The sequence below is a fragment of the Cetorhinus maximus genome, chromosome 6 (genome assembly GCF_964194155.1).
Source record: "Cetorhinus maximus chromosome 6, sCetMax3.hap1.1, whole genome shotgun sequence".
Lineage (NCBI taxonomy): Eukaryota > Metazoa > Chordata > Chondrichthyes > Lamniformes > Cetorhinidae > Cetorhinus > Cetorhinus maximus.
In genome coordinates this window covers 77404382-77422989 of record NC_135884.1, presented here as the reverse complement: position 1 = coordinate 77422989, position 18608 = coordinate 77404382, and the positions used below count along the sequence as shown (strand labels likewise).

The window sequence follows — 18608 nt, the reverse complement described above, 5'->3', positions numbered from 1 at the left end:
CTTGGCAATGAGACTGGCACTCGTCAACACGACACGTGCTCGTCAATGAGATGGGCACTCATCAACGAGACGGGCACTCAGCAACGAGACAGGCACTCGGCAATGAGACAGGCACTGGTCAACGAGATGGGCACTGGTCAACGAGACAGGCACTCGGCAACAAGACGGGCACTGGTCAACACGTTGGGTACTCGTCAACGAGACTGGCACTGGCCAACGAGACAGGCACTCGGCAACAAGACAGCAGGCACTAATGAACGAATCAGACATGAATAAATGAGTCAGATATTAGTGAATGAGTGAAACACTAAAGAATGAAACAGATATTAACGAATGACGAAGAAACGAATGAACGTGTCAGACAATAATGAACAGGACAGACACTGATGAATGAGTCAGATATTAATCAACGAGATGGACACTAAAGAACAAGTCAGACACTAATGATCAATTCAAACTCTAATGAAGGATTCAGACATGAGTGAACCAGTCAGAAACTAAAGAACGAGTCAGGCCCTAATGAAGGATTCAGACACTACTGAACAAGTCAGAAAGTAATGAATGAGTCACAGACAAATAACCAAGACGGACAAAAATGAACCAGTCAGACACTAAGGAATGAGTCAGACACTGATGAACGAGTCAGACACTGATGAACGAGTCAGACACTAAGGAATGAGTCAGACAGTGATGAACGAGTCAGACATTGATGAACGAGTCAGACACTAAGGAATGAGTCAGACACTAAGGAATGATTCAGACACTGATGAACAAGTCAGACACTAAGGAATGAGTCAGACACTGATGAACGAGTCAGACACTATGGAACGAGTCAGACACTGATGAACGAGTCAGTCACTGATGAACGAGTGAGACACTAAGGAACGAGTCAGACACTAAGGAACGAGTCAGACATTAAGGAATGAGTCAGACAGTGATGAACGAGTCAGATACTAAAGAACGAGTCAGGCACTAAGGAATGAGTCAGACACTGATGAACCAGTCAGACACTAAGGAATGAGTCAGACACTAAGGAACGATTCAGACAGTGATGAACGAGTCAGACACTAAGGAACGAGTCAGACACTAAGGAATGAGTCAGACACTGATGAACGAGTCAGAAACTGATGAACGAGTCAGACACTGATGAACGAGTCAGACACTAAGGAATGAGTCAGACACTAAGGAATGAGTCAGACACTAAGGAACGAGTCAGACACTAAGGAATGAGTCAGACACTAAGGAATGAGTCAGACACTAAGGAATGAGTCAGACACTAAGGAATGAGTCAGACACTAAGGAATGAGTCAGACACTAAGGAACGAGTCAGACACTGATGAATGAGTCAGACACTAAGGAATGGGTCAGACACTAAGGAACGAGTCAGACACTGATGAATGAGTCAGACACTAAGGAATGGGTCAGACACTAAGGAACGAGTCAGACACTAAGGAACGAGTCAGACACTGATGAATGAGTCAGACACTAAGGAACGAGTCAGACACTAAGGAATGAGTCAGACACTAAGGAACGAGTCAGACACTGATGAACGAGTCAGACACTAAGGAATGAGTCAGACACTAAGGAACGAGTCAGACACTGATGAACGAGTCAGACACTAAGGAATGAGTCAGACACTAAGGAACGAGTCAGACACTGATGAACGAGTCAGACACTAAGGAATGAGTCAGACACTAAGGAACGAGTCAGACACTGATGAACGAGTCAGACACTAAGGAATGAGTCAGACACTAAGGAACGAGTCAGACACTAAGGAATGAGTCAGACACTAAGGAACGAGTCAGACACTGATGAACGAGTCAGACACTGATGAACGAGTCAGGCAGTGATGAACGAGTCAGACACTGATGAACGAGTCAGTCACTGATGAACGAGTCAGGCAGTGATGAACGAGTCAGACACTGATGAACGAGTCAGACACTGATGAATGGTTCAGACACTAAGGAATGAGTCAGATATTAATGAACGAGGTAGCGACGAATGAATGAGTCAGACTTGGCAACGATACGGGCACTCGTCGACATGACGGGCTCTCGGCAACAAGACGGCCACTCGGCGACGAAGCGGGCGCTCGTCAACACAATGGCCACTCATCAATGAGACGGGCTCTTGGCAATGAGACTGGCACTCGTCAACACGACAGGTGCTCGTCAATGAGATGGGCACTCATCAACGAGACGGGCACTCAGCAACGAGACAGGCACTCGGCAATGAGACAGGCACTGGTCAACGAGATGGGCACTGGTCAACGAGACAGGCACTCGGCAACAAGACGGGCAATGGTCAACAAGTTGGGCACTCGTCAACGAGACTAGCACTGGTCAACGAGACAGGCACTCGGCAACGAGACAGCAGGCACTAATGAACGAATCAGACATGAATAAATGAGTCAGATATTAGTGAATGAATGAAACACTAAAGAATGAAACAGATGTTAACGAATGACGAAGAAACGAATGAACGTGTCAGACAATAATGAACAAGACAGACACTGATGAATGAGTCAGATATTAATCAACGAGATGGACACTAAAGAACGATTCAGACACTAATGATCAATTCAAACTCTAATGAAGGATTCAGACATGAGTGAACCAGTCAGAAACTAAAGAACGAGTCAGGCCCTAATGAAGGATTCAGACACTACTGAACAAGTCAGAAAGTAATGAATGAGTCACAGACAAATAACCAAGACGGACAAAAATGAACCAGTCAGACATGAAGGAATGAGTCAGACACTGATGAACGAGTCAGACACTAATGAATGAGTCAGACACTAAGGAATGATTCAGACACTGATGAACGAGTCAAAGACTAAGGAACGAGTCAGTCACTGATGAACGAGTCAGTCACTGATGAACGAGTCAGACACTAAGGAACGAGTCAGACACTAAGAAACGAGTCAGACACTAAGGAACGAGTCAGTCACTGATGAAAGAGTCAGACACTAAGGAACGAGTCAGACACTAAGGAACGAGTCAGTCACTGATGAACGAGTCAGACACTAAGGAACGAGTCAGACACTGATGAACGAGTCAGTCACTGATGAACGAGTCAGACACTAAGGAACGAGTCAGACACTAAGGAACGAGTCAGACACTGATGAACGAGTCAGATACTAAGGAATGAGTCAGACACTGATGAACGAGTCAGACACTAAGGAACGAGTAAGACACTAAGGAACGAGTCAGACACTGATGAACGAGTCAGATACTAAGGAATGAGTCAGACACTGATGAACGAGTCAGACACTAAGGAACGAGTAAGACACTAAGGAACGAGTCAGACACTAAGGAACGAGCCAGTCACTGATGAACGAGTCAGACACTAAGGAACGAGTCAGTCACTGATGAACGAGTCAGACACTAAGGAACGAGTCAGAAACTGATGATCGAGTCAGTCACTGATGAACGAGTCAGACACTAAGGAACGAGTCAGTCAATGATGAACGAGTCAGACACTGATGAACGAGTCAGACACTAATGAACGAGTCAGACACTGATGATCGAGTCAGTCACTGATGAACGAGTCAGACACTAAGGAACGAGTCAGACACTAAGGAACGAGCCAGTCACTGATGAACGAGTCAGACACTAAGGAACGAGTCAGTCACTGATGAACGAGTCAGACACTAAGGAACGAGTCAGAAACTGATGATCGAGTCAGTCACTGATGAACGAGTCAGACACTAAGGAATGAGTCAGACACTGATGAACGAGTCAGACACTACGGAACGAGTCAGAAACTGATGAACGAGTCAGACACTGATGAACGAGTCAGACACTACGGAACGAGTCAGACACTACGGAACGAGTCAGAAACTGATGAACGAGTCAGACACTGATGAACGAGTCAGACACTAAGGAATGAGTCAGACACTAAGGAATGAGTCAGACACTAAGGAATGAGTCAGACACGAAGGAATGAGTCAGACACTAAGGAATGAGTCAGACACTGATGAACGAGTCAGACACTAAAGAACGAGTCAGACACTAAGGAATGAGTCAGACACTGGTGAACGAGTCAGACACTAAAGAACGAGTCAGGCACTGATGAACGAGTCAGGCACTGATGAACGAGTCAGACACTGATGAACGAGTCAGGCACTGATGATCGAGTCAGACACTGATGAACGAGTCAGGCACTGATGAACGAGTCAGGCACTGATGAACGAGTCAGGCACTGATGAACGAGTCAGGCACTGATGAACGAGTCAGGCACTGATGGACAAATCAGGCACTGATGGACAAGTCAGGCACTGATGAACGAGTCAGGCACTGATGAACGAGTCAGGCACTGATGAACGAGTCAGACACTGATGAACGAGTCAGGCACTGATGAACGAGTCAGGCACTGATGAACGAGTCAGGCACTGATGAACGAGTCAGGCACTGATGAACGAGTCAGGCACTGATGGACAAATCAGGCACTGATGGACAAGTCAGGCACTGATGAACGAGTCAGGCACTGATGAACGAGTCAGGCACTGATAAACGAGTCAGACACTGATGAACGAGTCAGACACTGATGAACGAGTCAGGCAATGATGGACAAGTCAGGCAATGATGAAGGTGTCAGGCACTGATGAACGAGTCAGACACTGATGAACGAGTCAGACACTGATGAACGAGTCAGACACTGATGAACGAGTCAGACACTGATGAACGAGTCAGACACTAAGGAATGAGTCAGACAGTGATGAACGAGTCAGAGACTGATGAACGAGTCAGACACTAAGGAATGAGTCAGACACTAAGGAATGAGTCAGACACGAAGGAATGAGTCAGACACTGATGATCGAGTCAGTCACTGATGAACGAGTCAGTCACTGATGAACGAGTCAGACACTGATGAACGAGTCAGACACTAAGGAACGAGTCAGACACTGATGATCGAGTCAGTCACTGATGAACGAGTCAGACACTAAGGAACGAGTCAGAAACTGATGATCGAGTCAGTCACTGATGAACGAGTCAGACACTAAGGAACGAGTCAGACACTAAGGAACGAGTCAGACACTGATGAACGAGTCAGTCACTGATGAACGAGTCAGACACTAAAGAACGAGTCAGACACTAAGGAATGAGTCAGACACTGATGAACGAGTCAGACACTGATGAACGAGTCAGACACTGATGAACGAGTCAGGCACTGATGATCGAGTCAGACACTGATGAACGAGTCAGGCACTGATGAACGAGTCAGACACTGATGAACGAGTCAGGCACTGATGAACGAGTCAGGCACTGATGAACGAGTCAGACACTGATGAACGAGTCAGACACTGATGAACGAGTCAGACACTGATGAACGAGTCAGTCACTGATGGACAAGTCAGGCACTTATGAACGAGTCAGGCACTGATGAACGAGTCAGGCACTGATGAACGAGTCAGACACTAAGGAATGAGTCAGACACTGATGAACGAGTCAGACACTAAGGAATGAGTCAGACACTAAGGAATGAGTCAGACACTGATGAACGATTCAGACAGTAAAGAACGAGTCAGACACTGATGAACGAGTCAGACACTAAAGAACGAGTCAGACACTAAGGAACGGGTCAGACACTAAGGAATGAGTCAGAAACTGATGAACGAGTCAGACACTAAAGAACGAGTCAGACACTAAAGAACGAGTCAGACACTAAGGAATGAGTCAGACACTAAGGAACGAGTCAGACACTAAGGAATGAGTCAGACACTAAGGAACGAGTCAGACACTAAGGAACGAGTCAGACACTGATGAACGATTCAGACAGTAAAGAACGAGTCAGACACTGATGAACAAGTCAGACACTGATGAACGAGTCAGACACTGATGAACGAGTCAGACACTGATGAACGAGTCAGGCACTGATGAAGGAGTCAGACACTGATGAAGGAGTCAGATACTGAATGATTCAGACACTAATGAACGAAACAGATACTGAATGAGATACTGGATGAGTCAGTCATTAATGAATGAAGAAAACACCATTGAAGTGGGCAGACACTTATGAACGAATCAGACACTAATTAATGAGTGAAACACTAAAGAATTAAAGAGAATTTACTGAACAAGCCAGACACTAATGAACGAGACGGGCTCTTGTCAATGAAACACACGCCTGACAATGAGACAGGCACTAATGGAATTGTCAGGCACTCGTGAACAGGGCAGGCTCTCGCGAATGAGGGAGGTACTCGCGAACGAGGGAGGCGCTCGCGAACTGGGCAGGCGCTCGTGAACGAGGGAGGCGCTCGCGAATGAGGCAGGTGCTCGCAAACTGGGCAGGTGCTCGCGAACGAGGGAGGCGCTCGCGAATGGGCCAGGCTCTCGTGAACGAGGGAGGCGCTCATGAACGGGGCAGGTGCTCGCAAATGAGGGAGGTACTCACGAACGAGGGAGGCGCTGGCGAACTGGGCAAGTGATCGCGAACGAGGGAGGCGCTCGCGAATGGGGCAGGCACCCAAGAACGTGGGAGGCGCTCGTGAACGCGGCAGGCTCTCGCGAACGAGGGAGGTACTTGCGAACGAGGGAGGCGCTCGTGAACGGGGCAGGCGCTCGCGAACAGGGCATGTGCTCGCAAACGAGGGATGCGCTCGCGAATGAGGGAGGTGCTCACGAATGGGGTAGGCACTCGCGAACGAGGGAGGTACTCGCGAACGGGGCAGGCACTCGCGAACGAGGGAGGCACTCGTGAATGAGGGTGGCGCTCACGAATGGGGCAGGCATTCGCAAGTGAGGGAGGCACACACGAACGAGGGAGGCGCTAACGAACGGGGCAGGCACTCGTGAACAAGGGAGGCGCTCGCGAACGGGGCAGGCACTCGAAAATTAGGCAGGCACTCGCGAACGAGGGAGGCGCTCGAAAATGAGGCAGGCACTCGCGAACGAGCGAGGCGCTCATGAACGGGGCAGGTGCTCATGAACGAGCGAGGCATTCACGAACGGGGCAGGCACTCGCGAACAAGGGAGTGGGTCGCGAACGAGGGAGGCGCTCATGAACGGAGCAGGCGCTCGCGAATGAGGGAGGTACTCGTGAACGGGGCAGGCTCTCGTGAACGGGGCAGGTGCTCGCGAACGAGGGAGGTACTCACGAACGAGGGAGGCGCTCACTAACTGGGTTGGCGCTTGTGAACGAGGGAGGTACTCGCGAATGAGGGAGGAGCTCGTGAACGGGGCAGGCGCTCGCGAACAGGGCAGGTGCTCGCGAACGAGGGAGGTGCTCGTGAACGGGGCAGGCGCTCGTGAAAAGGGCAGGCTCTCGCGAACAAGGGAGGTACTCGTGAACAAGAGAGGCGCTCGCGAACGAGGGAGGCGCTCACGAACGGGGAAGGCACTCGCGAACGAGGGAGGTGGTCACGAACGAGGGAGGTACTCACGAACGGGGCAGGCACTCGCGAACGTGTGAGGTGCTCATGAACGGGGCAGGTGCTCCTGAACGAGGGAGGCGGTCGCGAATGAGGGAGGCACTCGTGAATGAGGGAGGCGTTCGCGAACAAGGCAGGCGCTCACGAACGGGGCAGGCGCTCACGAACGAGGGAGGCGCTCGTGAACGGGGCAGGTACTTGCGAACGAGGGAGGCGCTCGTGAACGGGGCAGGCGCTCGCGAACGAGGGAGGCGCTTGTGAATGGGGCAGGTACTCACGAACGAGGGAGGCGCTCGTGAACGGGGCAGGCGCTCGCGAACGAGGGAGGCGCTCGTGAATGGGGCAGGCGCTCGCGAACGAGGGAGGCGCTCGTGAACGGGGCAGGCGCTCGCGAACGAGGGAGGCGCTCGTGAACGGGGCAGGTACTCACGAACGAGGGAGGCGCTCGTGAACGGGGCAGGTACTCACGAACGAGGGAGGCGCTCGTCAGTGGGGCAGGCGCTCACGAACAGGGCAGGCTCTCGCGAATGAGGGAGGTACTTGTGAACGAGAGAGGCGCTCGCGAATGAGGGAGGCGGTCACGAACGAGGGAGGCGCTCATGAACGGGGCAGGCGCTCGCAAACGAGGGAGGTACTCACGAACGAGGGAGGCGCTCACTAACTGGGCTGGCGCTCGCAAACGAGGGAGGTACTCGCGAATGAGGGAGGTGCTCGTGAACGGGGCAGGCGCTCGTGAACAAGAGAGGCGCTCGCGAACGAGGGAGGCGCTCACGAACGAGGGAGGCGCTCACGAACGAGGGAGGCGCTCACGAACGAGGGAGGTGCTCACGAACGAGGGAGGCACTCACGAACGAGGGAGGCGCTCGCGAACGAGGGAGGCGGTCGCGAACGAGGGAGGCGCTCACGAACGAGGGAGGCGCTCACGAACGAGGGAGGCGCTCACGAACGAGGGAGGCGCTCACGAACGGGGCAGGCACTCGCGAACGAGGGAGGCGGTCGCGAACGGGGCAGGCACTCGCGAACGAGGGAGGCGCTCACGAGCGGGGCAGGCACTCTCACGAACGAGGGAGGTGCTCACGAGCGAGGGAGGCGCTCACGAACGAGGGAGGCACTCACGAACGAGGGAGGTGCTCACGAGCGAGGGAGGCGGTCGCGAACGGGGCAGGCACTCGCGAACGAGGGAGGCGCTCACGAGCGGGGCAGGCACTCTCACGAACGAGGGAGGTGCTCACGAGCGAGGGAGGCGCTCACGAACGAGGGAGGCGCTCACGAACGAGGGAGGTGCTCACGAGCGGGGGAGGTGCTCACGAACGAGGGAGGTGCTCACGAGCGGGGCAGGCACTCACGAACGAGGGAGGCGCTCACGAGCGAGGGAGGCGCTCACGAGCGGGGCAGGCACTCGCGAACGAGGGAGGCGCTCACGAGCGAGGGAGGCGCTCACGAACGAGGGAGGCGCTCACGAACGAGGAGGTGCTCACGAGCGGGGCAGGCACTCTCACGAACGAGGGAGGTGCTCACGAGCGAGGGAGGCGCTCACGAACGAGGGAGGCGCTCACGAACGAGGAGGTGCTCACGAGCGAGGGAGGCGGTCGCGAACGGGGCAGGCACTCGCGAACGAGGGAGGCGCTCACGAGCGGGGCAGGCACTCTCACGAACGAGGGAGGTGCTCACGAGCGAGGGAGGCGCTCACGAACGAGGGAGGCGCTCACGAACGAGGGAGGTGCTCACGAGCGAGGGAGGCGGTCGCGAACGGGGCAGGCACTCGCGAACGAGGGAGGTGCTCACGAGCGGGGCAGGCACTCGCGAATGAGGGAGGTGCTCACGAGCGAGGGAGGCGCTCACGAACGAGGGAGGCGCTCACGAACGAGGGAGGCGCTCACGAACGAGGAGGTGCTCACGAGCGAGGGAGGCGGTCGCGAACGGGGCAGGCACTCGCGAACGAGGGAGGCGCTCACGAGCGGGGCAGGCACTCTCACGAACGAGGGAGGTGCTCACGAGCGAGGGAGGCGCTCACGAACGAGGGAGGTGCTCACGAGCGAGGGAGGCGGTCGCGAACGGGGCAGGCACTCGCGAACGAGGGAGGTGCTCACGAGCGGGGCAGGCACTCTCACGAACGAGGGAGGTGCTCACGAACGAGGGAGGCGGTCGCGAACGAGGGAGGCGCTCACGAACGAGGGAGGCGCTCACGAACGAGGGAGGCGCTCACGAACGGGGCAGGCACTCGCGAACGAGGGAGGCGCTCACGAGCGGGGCAGGCACTCTCACGAACGAGGGAGGTGCTCACGAACGAGGGAGGCGGTCGCGAACGAGGGAGGCGCTCACGAACGAGGGAGGCGCTCACGAACGAGGGAGGCGCTCGCGAACGAGGGAGGCGCTCACGAACGAGGGAGGTGCTCACGAACGAGGGAGGCGGTCGCGAACGAGGGAGGCGCTCACGAACGAGGGAGGCGCTCACGAACGAGGGAGGCGCTCACGAACGAGGGAGGCGCTCACGAACGAGGGAGGTGCTCACGAACGAGGGAGGCGCTCACGAACGGGGCAGGCACTCGCGAACGAGGGAGGCGGTCGCGAACGGGGCAGGCACTCGCGAACGAGGGAGGTGCTCACGAGCGGGGCAGGCACTCTCACGAACGAGGGAGGTGCTCACGAACGAGGGAGGCGCTCACGAACGAGGGAGGTGCTCACGAACGAGGGAGGTGCTCACGAACGAGGGAGGCGCTCACGAGCGAGGGAGGCGCTCACGAGCGAGGGAGGCGCTCACGAACGAGGGAGGCGCTCACGAACGAGGGAGGTGCTCACGAGCGAGGGAGGCGCTCACGAGCGAGGGAGGCGCTCACGAACGAGGGAGGCGCTCACGAACGAGGGAGGCGCTCACGAGCGGGGGAGGTGCTCACGAACGAGGGAGGTGCTCACGAGCGGGGCAGGCACTCACGAACGAGGGAGGCGCTCACGAGCGAGGGAGGCGCTCACGAGCGGGGCAGGCACTCACGAACGAGGGAGGCGCTCACGAGCGAGGGAGGCGCTCACGAGCGGGGCAGGCACTCGCGAACGAGGGAGGCGGTCGTGAACGGGGCAGGCACTCGCGAACGAGGGAGGCGCTCACGAGCGGGGCAGGCACTCGCGAACGAGGGAGGCGGTCGCGAACGGGGCAGGCACTCGCGAACGAGGGAGGCGCTCACGAGCGGGGCAGGCACTCGCGAACGAGGGAGGCGGTCGCGAACGGGGCAGGCACTCGCGAACGAGGGAGGCGCTCACGAGCGGGGCAGGCACTCTCACGAACGAGGGAGGCGCTCACGAGCGAGGGAGGCGCTCACGAGCGAGGGAGGCGCTCACGAACGAGGGAGGCGCTCACGAACGAGGAGGTGCTCACGAGCGAGGGAGGCGGTCGCGAACGGGGCAGGCACTCTCACGAACGAGGGAGGTGCTCACGAGCAAGGGAGGCGCTCACGAACGAGGGAGGCGCTCACGAACGAGGGAGGCGCTCACGAGCGGGGGAGGTGCTCACGAACGAGGGAGGTGCTCACGAGCGGGGCAGGCACTCACGAACGAGGGATGCGCTCACGAACGAGGGATGCGCTCACGAGCGAGGGAGGCGCTCACGAGCGGGGCAGGCGCTCACGAACGAGGGAGGCGCTCACGAACGAGGGAGGCGCTCACGAACGAGGGAGGCGCTCACGAGCGAGGGAGGCGCTCACGAGCGGGGCAGGCACTCACGAACGAGGGAGGCGCTCACGAGCGGGGCAGGCACTCGCGAACGAGGGAGGTGCTCACGAACGAGGGAGGTGCTCACGAACAGGGCAGGCACTCGCGAACGAGGGAGGCGCTCACCAGCGGGGCAGGCACTCACGAGCGGGGCAGGCACTCGCGAACGAGGGAGGTGCTTTCGAACGAGGGAGGTACTCGTGAACGAAGGAGGTGCTCATGAGTGGGGCAGGCACTCTCACGAACGAGGGAGGTGGTCGTGAACGAGGGAGGTGCTCACGAGTGGGGCAGGCACTCGCGAACGAGGGAGGTGGTCGTGAACGAGGGAGGTGCTCACGAACGAGGGAGGTACTCGTGAACGAGGGAGGTGCTCACGAGCGGGGCAGGCACTCTCACGAACGAGGGAGGTGCTCACGAGCGAGGCAGGCACTCGCGAATGAGGGAGGTGCTCACGAACGAGGGAGGTACTCGTGAACGAGGAAGGTGCTCACGAACGGGGCAGGCACTCTCACGAACGAGGGAGGTGGTCGTGAACGAGGGAGGTGCTCACGAGCGGGGCAGGCACTCGCGAACGAGGGAGGCGCTCACGAACGAGGGAGGTACTTGCGAACGAGGGAGGTGCTCACGAACGAGGGAGGTACTCGTGAACGAGGGAGGTGCTCACGAACGGGGCAGGCACTCGCGAACGAGGGAGGTGGTCGCGAACAGGGCAGGCACTTGCGTACGAGGGAGGTGGTCGCGAACGAGGGAGGTGCGTCAACGAGACAGGGACTGGTCAAGGAGATGGCCGCTCGTCAACACAACGGGCACGTGTCAACACGACGGGCAATTGTCAACATGACGGGCACTCGTCAACACGACGGGCAATTGTCAACATGACGGGCACTCGTCAACACGACGGGCAATTGTCAACATGACGGGCACTCGTCAACATGATGGGCACTTGTCAACGACACGGGCACTCATCAACATGGCGGGCAATTGTCAACATGACGGGCACTCAACATGATGGGCACTCATCAACAACACGGGCACTCGTCAACACGATGGGCGCTTGTCAACAACACGGGCAGTAGTCTATGAGACGGTCACTCGTCAACATGCGGGCACTCGTCAACATGGCGGGCACTCGTCAACGACACGGGCAGTAGTCTACGAGATGGTCACTCGTCAACATGACGGGCTCTCGGCAACGAGACGATCATTCGGCAATGAGATGGGCACTTGTCAACACAACGGCCTCTCGGCAACGAGACGGGCACTCAGCAATAAGCCGGGCACTTGTCAACATGACAGGCACTCGTCAATGAGACGGGCACTCGTCAACACGACAGGCACACTACAACACGACGGTCACTCGGCAACATGACGGGCACTTCATAATGAGACGGGCACTGGTCAACACGACGGGCACTCGGCAACAAGACAGGCACTCATCAATAAGACGGGCACTCGGCAATGAGACGGGCACTCGGCAACGAGACGGGCACTCGTCAACATGACAGGCACTCGTCAACATGACAGGCACTCATCAATAAGACGGGCACTCGTCAACGAGACAGGCACTCGTCAACATGACAGGCACTCATTAATAAGACGGGCACTCGTCAACGAGACGGGCACTCATCAATGAGACGGGCACTCGTCAACATGACAGGCACTCGTCAACAAGATGGACATTCGTCAACATGATGGGCACTTGTCAACATGACAGGCGCTCGTCAACGAGATGGGCACTTGTCAACACGACGGGCACTCATCAAGGAGACAGGCACTCGACAATACGACAGGCACACGTCAACGAGACAGGCGCTCAACAACACAGCAGGTGCTCGTCAACGAAACAGGCACTGGTCAACACGACGCGCACTGGGCAACAATACGGGCATTGGGCAACGAGAGGGGCATGCGGCAACATGACGGGCACTCGGCAATGAGATGGGAACTTTGTAACGAGATGGGCACTTGTCAACATGACAGGCACTCGGCAACGAGACGGGCACTCATCAACAACACGGGCACTGGTCACCACGATGGCCACTCAGCAACGAGACGGGCACTCGTCAACATGACGGGCACTCGGCAATGAGACGGGCAATCGTCAACACGACAGGCACTCGTTAACGAGACGGGCACTCATCAACATGACGGGCACTCGGCAATGAGACAGGCAATTGTCAACACGACAGGCACTCGTTAACGAGACGGGCACTCATCAACAACACGGGCACTGGTCACCACGATGGCCACTCAGCAACGAGACGGGCACTCATCAATGAGGCGGGCACTCGTCAATGAGACGGGCACTTGTCAACATGAAGGGCACTCGTCAACAAGGGAACTCGTAAATGAGACGGGCACTCGTCAACATGACGGGCACTCGTCAACGAGACAGGCAGTAGTCAATGAGACGGGCAATCGTCAACACGACAGGCACTCGTTAACAAGACGGGCACTCATCAACGAGACGGGCACTCATCAACGAGACGGGCACTCGTCAACACGACAGGCACTTGTCAACGAGACAGGGACTCGTCAACGAGATGGGCACTTGTCAACACGACGGCCACTCATCAAGGAGACGGGCACGCGGCAACACGACGGGCACTCGGCAATGAGAGGGCACTTTGTAACGAGATGGGCACTTTTCAACACGACAGGCACTCGGCAACGAGACGGGCACTCATCAACAACACGGGCACTGGTCACCACGACGGCCACTCAGCAACGAGACGGGCACTCATCAATGAGACGGGCACTCGTCAACATGACGGGCACTTGTCAACGAGACAGGCAGTAGTCAATGAGACGGGCACTCGTCAACATGACGGGCACTCGGCAATGAGACGGCACTTGTCAATGAGACGGGCACTGGTCGACACGACAGGCACTCGTTAACAAGAGGGGCACTCCTCAATGAGATGGGCACTCGTCAATGACACGGGCACTCGTCAACACGAAGGGAACTGGTCAACACGATGGGCACTCGTCAACGAGACAGACACTCATCAACACGACGGGCACTTGTCAACGAGACGGGCACTCATCAATGAGAAGGCCACTCGGCAACGAGATGGCCACTCATCAATACGACGGCCACTCGGCAACGAGACGGGCACTCGTCAACGAGACAGGCTCTTATCAATGTGACGGGCACTCGTCAATGCGATGGGCACCCATCAACACGATGGTCACTCGGCAACACGACAGCCACTCGTCAACGAGACGGGCTATCGGCAACGAGACAGGCTCTCGACAACGAGACGGGCACTCGTCAACGAGACAGGCAATCATCAACAAGACGGGCACTCATCAACAAGACAGGCATTCGCCAACACGACAGGCACTCATCAACGAGACGGGCACTCGTCAACACGACAGGCACTCGTCAACAAGACAGACATTCGTCAACGGGACAGGCACTCGTCAACGAGATGGGCACTCGTCAACACAATGGTCACTCGGCAACACGACAGCCACTCGTCAACGAGACGGGCTCTCGGCAACGAGATGGGCACTCGTCAAGGAGACGGGCAATCATCAACATGATGGCCACTCGGCAATGAGATAGGCACTCGTCAACGACACGGGCACTGGTCAAAACAATGGGCACTGGTCATCGAGATGGGCTCTCGGCAAGGAGACGGGCACTGGTCAACAAGACGGGCTCTAGGCAACGAGACAGACATTCATCAACACGACGGGCACTGGTCAACGAGACGGGCACTCGTCAACGAGACGGGCTCTCGTCGACACGACCGGCTCTCGGCAACGAGACGATCACTCGGCATCGAGACGGGCACTGGTCAACGAGACTAGCACTGGTCAACGAGACGGGGACTCGTCGACACGACAGGCTCTTGGGAACGAGACGGTCACTCGGCAACGAGACGGCCACTCGGCAATGAGACGGGCACTCAGCAACGAGACGGGCACTCGGCACCGTGACGGGCACTGGTCAACGCGACAGGCACTCGTTATTGAGACAGGCACTTGTCAACACGACAGGCACTCAACAAGACGGGCACTTGTCAACGAGATGGGCATTCGTTGACACGACAGGCACTTGTCAACATGACAGTCACTCGTCAACGGGACGGGCACTTGCCAACGAGATGGGCACTCGTCAACATGACGGTCACTCGGCAACACGACAGCCACTTGTCAACGAGGTGGGCACTCGTCAACACGATGGTCACTCGTCAACACGACAGCCACTCGTCAACATGACGGCCACTCGGCAACGAGACAGGCTCTCGGCAACGAGACGGGCACTCGTCAACGACACGGGCACCAGTCAAAACGACGGGCACTGGTCAACGAGACGGGCTCTCGGCAACGAGACGGGAACTGGTCAACGAGATGGGCTCTAGGCAACGAGATGCGCTCTTGGCAACGAGGTGAGCACTGGTCAAAGAGACAGGCACTGGTCAATGAGACGGGGACTCGACGACACGACGGGCTCTCGGGAACGAGACGGTCACTCGGCAACACGACGGGCACTCGGCAATGAGACGGGCACTCAGCAACGAGAAAGGCAATTCGTAACGAGACAGGCACTCATCAACGAGGCGGGCACTCGGCAACGAGATGGACACTCGTCAATGAAACGGGCTCTCGGCACCGTGACGGGCACTGGTCAACGCGACAGGCACTCGTTATTGAGACGGGCACTTGTCAACACGACAGGCACTCAACAAGACGGGCACTTGTCAACGAGATGGGCATTCGTTGACACGACAGGCACTTGTCAACATGACAGGCACTCGTCAACGGGACGGGCACTCGTCAACGGGACGGGCACTTGTCAACAAGATGGGCACTCGTCAACATGACGGTCACTCGGCAACACGACCGCCACTCGTCAATGAGATGGGCTCTTGGCAACGAGATGGGCATTCGTCAACGAGGCGGCCACTCGACAACGAGACAGGCTCTCGGCAATGAGACAGGCACTCGTCAACGACACGGGCACCGGTCAAAATGACGGGCACTGGTCAACAAGATGGGCTCTCGGCAACGAGACGGGCACTCGTCAACGAGACCGGCTCTAGGCAATGAGACGCGCTCTCATCGACATGACCGGCTCTCAGCAACGAGACGATCACTCGGCAACGAGGCGGGCACTGGTCAAAGAGACGGGCACTGGTCAATGTGACGGGGACTCGATGACACGACGGGCTCTCGGGAACTAGACGGTCACTCGGCAACACGATGGCCACTCGGCAATGAGACGGGCACTCAGCAACGAGACGGGCAATTCGTAACGAGACAGACACTTGTCAACACGACAAGCAGTCATCAACATGACAGGCACTCATCAACGAGACGGGCACTCATCAACGAGACGGGCACTCGGCAACGAGACGGGCACTCGTCAACGAAACAGACTCTCAGCACCGTGACGGGCACTGGTCAACATGACAGGCACTCATTATTGAGACGGGCACTCGTCAACACGACGGGCGCTCGGCAACGAGATGGACACTGGTCAACGAGACGGGCACTCGTCGACATGACGGGCTCTCGGCAATGAGAGGGTAACTCGGCAATGAGACTGGCACTCGTCAACCAGATGGGCACTCGTCGACACGACGGGCTCTCAGCAATGAGACGGGCACTCGTCAATGAGATGGGCACTCGGCAACGAGACGGGCACTTGTCAACATGACAGGCACTCGTCAACGACACGGTCACTTGGCAATGAGACGGGCACTGGACAACGAGATGGGCACTCATCAACGAGACGGGGACTCGTCGACACAACGGGCTCTCAGCAGCGAGACGGTCACTCGGCAACGAGACAGGCACTGGTCAACGAGATGGGCACTCGTCAACGGGACTGGATCTTGGCAATGAGACGGTTACTCGGCAATGAGACGGGCTCTCGGCAACGAGACGAGCACTCCTAAATGAGATGGGCACTGGTCAACACGACGAGCACTCGTCAACGGGGCGGATACTCGTCAACACGATGGGCACTCAGCAACGAGACGGGCACTTTGTAATGAGACGGGCACTGGTCAACACGACGGGCACTCGTCAACAACGCGGGCACTGGTAAACATGACGGGTACTCTTCAACCCGACAGGCACTTGTCAACGAGACGAGGACTGGTCAACGAGACGGTCACTCATCAACACGACAGCCACTCGTCAAGGAGATGGGCATTCGTCAACACGATGGCCACTCGTCAACACCACGGGCACTCGGCAACGCGATGGGCACTCGTCAACAAGACTGACACTCATCGACACGACAGACTCTCACCAATGAGACGGGCACTCAGCAACTCGACGGCCACTCGTCAACACGATGGTCAACGAGATGGGCACTGGTCAATGAGACGGGCACTCGTCATCAACATGGGCACTGGTCAGCGAGATGGGCACTGGTCAACAAGACGGGCACTGGTCAATGAGACGGGCACTCGTCAACAACATGGGCACTGGTCAATGAGATGGGCACTCGTCAACACAGGCACTGGTCAACTCGATGGGCACTGGTCAACGAGACGGGCACTGGTCAATGAGATGGGCTCTGGTCAATGAGATGGGCACTCGTCAACGAGATGGGCACTCGGCAATGAGACGGGCACTCGGCAACGAGACGGGCACTCGGCAACACGACAGGCACTCGCCAACACGACAGGCATTCGTCAACATGACGGCCACTCGGCAATTAGACGGGCACTCGGCAACATGACGGGCACTCGGCAACGAGACTGGCTCTTGGCAATGAGACGGCTACTCGGCAACGAGATGGGCTCTCGGCAAAGAGACGAACACTCCTCAATGAGTTGGGCAGTGGTCAACATGACGGGCACTCATCAACGGGACGGATACTCGTCAACACGATGGGCACTCAGCAACGAGACGGGCACTCGGCAATGAGCCGGGCACTTCATAACGAGCCGGGCACTTCAGAACGAGCCGGGCACTCGCCAACGAGACGGGCACTTGTCAACAAGACGGGCACTCGTCAACACGAAAGGCACTCATCAACGAGACGGGCACTCGTCAATGAGACGGCCACTCGGAAATGACACGGGCACTGGTCAATGAGGCGGCCACTCGGCAATGTCACGGGCACTGGTTAACGAGATGGCCAATTGGCAATGAGATGGGCACTCGTCAACATAATGGGGACTCGTTGACGACACGGGCACTTGTCAATGAGATGGACTCTCGTCAATGACACAGGCACTCATCAACATGATAGGCACTCGGCAACGAGACGGCCACTCGGCAATGAGATTGGCACTCGTGAACATAGTGGGTATTCCTCAACGACACGGGCACTCGGCAACGAGATTGGCACTGGTCAACGAAACGGTCACTTGGCAATGAGATGGGCACTGGACAACGAGATGGGCACTCAACAACGAGACGGGGACTCATCGACACGACGGGCTCTCAGCAGCGAGACGGTCACTCGGCAACGAGACAGGCACTGGTCAACGAGATGGGCACTCGTCAACGGGACTGGATCTTGGCAACGAGACGGGTACTCGGCAATGAGATGAGCACT

General features: G+C 56.8%; 1 protein-coding gene across 1 annotated transcript in view; it reads right to left on the bottom strand.

Moving 5' to 3' along the window:
* LOC144681842 (FYVE, RhoGEF and PH domain-containing protein 5-like) overlaps positions 1–18608 on the bottom strand; it is a 236174-nt gene that overhangs the window by 120930 nt on the left and 96636 nt on the right. The gene's annotated exons all lie outside the window — the stretch shown is intronic.